The sequence below is a fragment of the Anoplophora glabripennis genome, unplaced genomic scaffold (genome assembly GCF_000390285.2).
Source record: "Anoplophora glabripennis isolate ALB-LARVAE unplaced genomic scaffold, Agla_2.0 scaffold362, whole genome shotgun sequence".
NCBI lineage: Eukaryota > Metazoa > Arthropoda > Insecta > Coleoptera > Cerambycidae > Anoplophora > Anoplophora glabripennis.
Window position 1 is genome coordinate 231,399 of NW_019416455.1, and position 6,349 is coordinate 237,747.

The following is a 6,349-nucleotide window of genomic DNA, read 5'->3' on the forward strand; positions in this document are numbered from 1 at the left end:
TAAGGGTTTGGATTTATAAACACAAAAATTCTATAATAGAAAATTTGCCACCGACTTCTGATTCGATTAGACTTCACATCTTACGGGCTTTTTACGTTGTTCATATTCAAACGAATGTTTTAAATTCACATATGAACGAATTAGATCCAACTTCATATGGATTTTTTATTAAAGATGATCTACTGTTGCCAGAGAGGGTAAACATCTTAATACCACCTCCCGAAGAATTACCAGCTGCCTGCAATTGTGCAATGTTCAGCACAAAAGCATGTAATTGCAATCGACTTCAAATATCTTGCTGCACTTTCTGTGCATATATGAAAAGAAAATACTTGTAAGAATAAAAATATTTGAAACTTTTACAGTTTAGAAAATCGTACATAAAACTATAGTTGTATAATAATTTTATATTATTGTAATTATTGTAATATTGCAAATTTTCATTATATCGTTAATGTTTCGTCCAATTTTCATCGTTTCTTTGGTCTAGAAATGGAAAGTACGCGTCAAGATCGTGTACTAAACGCCTGTAAGAAGGCAAACCGCTCTTTTACATACATGGCGGCGCACCCTTCTGAACGCTCAATAGCTGTTTATTTATAGCTTCAAATAACAGTGGAAAAAACAAATTTTCACACTGCAATGACTCGTAATTTGTAGTATTTAACATGAACTTTCAAACGTCGTCAGCAGAATTACAAAATACTTATTCAATCAAAAGTTATTAACAATTGAAAATCGCAAAAATAGCATTTTTCGAGTTTTTAACGGCGTTTATCTCGAAAACTACGCGTTTAACAAAAAAATTGCAAGACACATTTTCTTCTTAAAATGGGTCAAATAATAAGAAAGTACATTTTGTTTTGCCAAAAATTAAGTGTTCAGTATTTTGCAATTTTTTTGTTAATAAAAAACTTATCGACATCCGGGCAAACTTGTACCCAAAAAATTCGTATTCTGCAGCTCAAAATACATATAAAATACTTGGGTAACTCCATCTAAATGAAGGAGGCAATTGGGACCCCCCTGGCTACAGTACTACTTGGCAGGAGGAAAAAAATTTCCGAAAAATTTGAAGGTTGCCATGGGCAACTGTCGAAATTACGGTATGTAATTGGCTTAAAATGATAGGTGTAAAATTTTCAGTAATAATATAACAAGAGAGTGAGAATAAATTGAAAATAATTTGACAGATTTTTTGAAAACTTGTTGCCAGGCAATAGTCACGAGAGCCCGCAGGGCTCGAGTGGCTATTTCCAAATGGAAACAAGTTTGAACAAAATCTGTCAAATTATTTTCTAATTTATGGAACTCGCGAGTTATATTTGACTAGATTATTTTTTGATTCACAAATTTTTACAATAAAAAAGATCAATAAAACTATCATAAAACTATTGAAAAATTTAATTTAATTAATTATTACAATATACGAAAATATCGTTGACACATTGTGAATATATTAAAAGAATTAACAATTTAAATTAGTACAATGAAAAACGCAATTATTAAAAATATTTCGAGAGTCATTATTTATTGAGGATTTGGAATTGCTTGTTATATTAAGTGTTTCCTCCTGCGTATTTTCTCTAAGATTATTTATTATATTTGAATGATGTTCTTGGTTCAATTGTAAGTATGGTTTAATCGAACTTGCAGAATTATGACCAGTGACCTTGATTAGTTCTTGTTCTCCTACACCAGCTTTTGAAAGGTTACTTACTGCACTTGATCTGGCAGAATGGTTAGTTATTTTTTTAGTAACTGTGTCTAGACCTACTTTTTCTGCGGATTCTTTCATCCATTTTGAAATGGAATTTATTCCCACAGGAACGTTTTTATACCAAGAACCATGAGTTTGCCAAGCCGGATTTGGAGTAAGAAACAAGCGTTCGGTTTTAATATTTTCTTCACGTTTACCCATTAGTTTTTCAAAAAGACGAACAGGGCAAATATCTGGGTTATTTATGTTTGGAGTCAACCATTTACTATTAGCGCACCTTTGTGCTCCACCCTGTGCAGTTTTTGTAAAGATGGGATTGTATTCAATGCGGCCAGTATTTAATCTTATTATGTCGGTTTCTTTTTTAAAATAATGAACTAAACATTTCGTAGCTTCTCCTCCCCTCCAAGCTAGTTCATACGATGCAACGTGAAAAAACTTTCTTTGCAATCCACAAGGTGTATCTTCGTCCCAATAGTTAAAAATTTGCAACAATTCTGTATTAGAAAGTGCCACAGAACTTTGTTTGTGCTTTTCAGGATGTTTTTGTAAAATTTTTCTTTTTGCATCTCTTGCATTTCGAGCATTTTTGAATTCTATATCATGGAAAGGATCAAAGGACCTGTTATACTTATTAAAGTAAAGTTCTTGAACTAATTTTGCCGTTTTATTCCACATTGTCTTTATTACTGCTTCTTTATAATCATTTCCGTCTTTTCTTTTCATGTTATAAGCCCAATCTTTCAAAATCAATGCCAGAGTAGCTGTTGTAGTAGATTGATCCAGAATATAATTTCTTTCTTTGGTGAAGGTCTTAAATTGTCTCCATATAGACTGATTACTTATTAGAGTATTTTTCGAAGTAGTTTCTACAATCTTTTTTGTTATTTCTGCATCAGAAAAGGTACTAAACCGATGATTTTCACCCATTTTATATATCGCGTTGACACAATTAGGTAATTATTTTGACAACTATCTGACACTTGCTACGCAAATAAAAGCCACAGTGATTATTCCCGAGAATAATCACAAGAGATTTATTCCCACTATAATAATGACATAATTGGTTGAAACTTACCCTTGTGACAAATAAAGAAGCATTTCATTGGTTTTAAGAAACGTCAAAAAATAATCATAAAAATAACTTCTCACTGATTCTTTTAACTCAAGGTTTTATTTCACAAATTTTTTTCACACAGACGGCAGAATACCTAATAAATAAAGAAAAAAAGGGTCTACACTGTTGATAAAATTTTCGGGCTGACAGTGGAAAGAACCCATTTCAGATAACCCGCAAAGAAACGAGGAATTTAAGATTTATCCCCATCTACAGGCCGATCCGACTGACCAGTATGTTCGGCGTGGAACAGAAATAAATCTCCTGGTATGTACCTCGAATTCAATTCGAGCTGGTGGCATCGAGTGGAGCGTTAGAGGGTCGTTGAATTAATGTAACAATTTAGCAAGAAATTGTCCATTGTACCGGCGATGGGTTCGATTTGCTAGACAAAAACGCGAGGAACTGAAGTCGATTGGATGTTTTTGCAGAGCGTCTGACTCTGCAGAACGCCGGAGTGCTTTATTACACGAGACAAAGCAAGGCGGGCGGAATATTCTCAGTTATCCTGAACGATTACAGTGTACAGGATGCTTTAACGCCAGAGGGAACGTGTTAGTCTCTTAAACATTGAAGAAAATTGAATTTCCTCAACAATACACCGTTATACAGGGTGATTCACAAATGGTGACCAAAAATGAAACCTCGTCTTTCGTATAAAGTTTTTATCTAGGACGATTCTTTAAAATGATACAGGGTGTTAAACTTCAAAAAATATTTTTAATTTTTATAAATAATTAAAAATCGGTGGTATATTTTTCTAAATAAAATAGTACGCCACTGCTTTACGGTATCAACCATGATATTTTCGGATTCGTCTTTCAATTTTCTACAAATTACTACTCTCTTATGCTTTTCGAAAAAGGCCTGATTTTCGAGTAAAACTTAAAAAAAACGAACTGAGAGCACACTTCGATATTCGAATATAATGCTTTTTTAAAATTACATAGTGGGCTGCGATAGCAAGTTTGATATTCTGAGCAGTTAGAAGATAAAATAAATAATGCTTTTCATCAGATTCAAGCAACAATAAATTTCGAACCAATTACATTTTCGTTCGTGGAAATAGAGGTATTTTTGAGCATTTACTCAAATAAAATCATTACAATAATGACTAATGTTATTAATTACTTTATTACTTGTCATGTCATTTAAGTAAAATTGTTTTCAGTAAATTTTTTAAAGTTTTTCTGGCAAATCGGGCTCTTTCCGAAACACATATGACAGTAGCAATTTTAGTCCAGGCGGTATCTGTTTCGGGTTAGGTAAAACGCATATGATCGGAGATTTTTGCTGTAACGGCTTCTAAATCACATCAGAAATGATAATTTTTTTTATACAAATAAAAAAAAACGTGGGCTTAATTGTTATTGCAAAAAGTATAAAAAAATAGCAAAAAAATTGAACAAGATAGAGTTAGCTGCAATTCGAAAAAATAATTATTGTTATTGCAAAAATCGGAAAAATCATTTAAAAAATTGCAAAAAGCTAGTTTATTTGTCAATTTTTTCAGACACTTGAATAATACCTAGGATCTTCATACTTTGCCCAATTAAACTTCTTGTTTATAAATACAAAAATTCGACCAATGTTTAAATAAGCGCCAGAGCTCTCCTAATTGATGGATTCGAATTTTTCAAAAAAAAATGTGAAACCTTGAGAGCCCTTCTATACGTGGTTAAATTTTCAAGTATCTAAGGGCCTTGGTTTTTGCTGTGCAAAATTTTGAAAATTTGCAAATTTTTTTTCAAAATCTGGATTGCAAAATTATTATGCAAAATCTATCGAACCGATTTTGATGAAATTTGGTGTGATAATTCTACATAACATGAAGTTTTTTTGAGCCAAGTATAAAGGTCCTATACCCAATTTAAATACCCCAAAAAAATTCCCTAAAAAGTATTGTTTTTTAACCCCATTTTTGCGATTTTTTCGATTTTTACCATAATAATCATGATTCATTCGATTTGTAACTAGTCATGTTTTGTAAAAAATTTAATTACAAACATTTTTTTCCTCTTCCATTTTCGCCTAAAATCAACTCTTGAAAAGACACATAATTAAATAGGAAGAAAAATATGACATTTTTCGAATTTTTTTAACATATTGTGCCGCCAAAAGTTAAGCCCACGTTTTTTTTATGCGAATAGAAAAATTTTCATTTCACCCAAATGAAACACATACCGTCTGGACTAATTCTAAAACTTTTTACATGAAAATATCTTATTGCAGACTTTTCAACCTAAAAAAAATCACTACGCCCTTAGGAGCACGCATTAATTGTTTGCTGATTTTTTTGCCGGTCGCAAGCCGCATCTCGTCCAGACCCAATAAGGCCCTAATATCTGCATTTAGGCGTTCTTGTGTGGCGTTAAAGGTTTCCTGGGAATTTAGTGGTCTATTGTCGCGTTTACTTGGACGTTATAATAATGACCTTCGCCCCCCTAGTGTTCCTAATTCGCAGGCGAATGCCCGGGCCGCCCCCCAAGGGCGATCACCGTTGTAAGGGACAGTGGTGTAGAGAAAATCGAATCCTTAATATCTTAAGAACAAAAGATCAGCTGGAATGAGGTGGTTTTTGAAGTTTTTGTGAACTAGATTTGTATTAGAAATTGGAGTCCCTCAGTGTTTAGATTTTGGGCCTCTTTAAATTCATTTGTTCATAATTGATGTCTGTGAGATTTATTAAATGAAAAATTTGGCTCACGTTGCAACAATTAAAATGAATAAATACGTAACATCTTAAAAATATACATAACAAAATTACAAGAAAAGAAACAAAAGCAATTAGAAATAGAGTTGTCAATGAATAAAAAAATAATAAAATAAATTGAGAGCGTACATAATTATTTTCGTAATAATCACCTTGATCCATCTCAAACTTATCCAAAAATAAGTTCTGCAAAAAACTTCGAGCTGGATCCGTTTATTCAAAATATGTATCGGTGATTTACCATCTTTATCGTTTTTCTAATGACGTTATATAACAATTTTTATAAGCAGGTCATACCACATACCATACTCTAAATTGAGTAAAAATAAACTTGTATATGTGGTATGAATGAAGACTGGAAATCAAATCTTTACTGTTACACAAAATAATAAATCCCAAATTTATTTGACACTAGTGTAGATTTTCAATTCACCAACATGAACATGTACATTAAAATTATTCGAGATATTATTGATGAAAAGAATAAAAGCCAGTGGACCAGGTATGGAACCTTGAGGCACGCCTGATTGCTAAAATATATCAGATTTGTAACCAACAAATTGAACGTAATGGAAAAAGACATGTTATCAGTAAGTTTAAAAGAGATTTACTGATGCCAAAAAGAAAACTTGCATGGCAATATATTGAAATGTAATTTATTGAAATCTTTGGCAAAATCCATGTAGACCACATCAACCTTACGTAACATATAAGTAACTGAAATATTCTTTTGTTTATAAAATTTCTTAGGCAGACCAATTCTAATTTAAATAAAATTTTGTTTTAATGTAATTTTGAT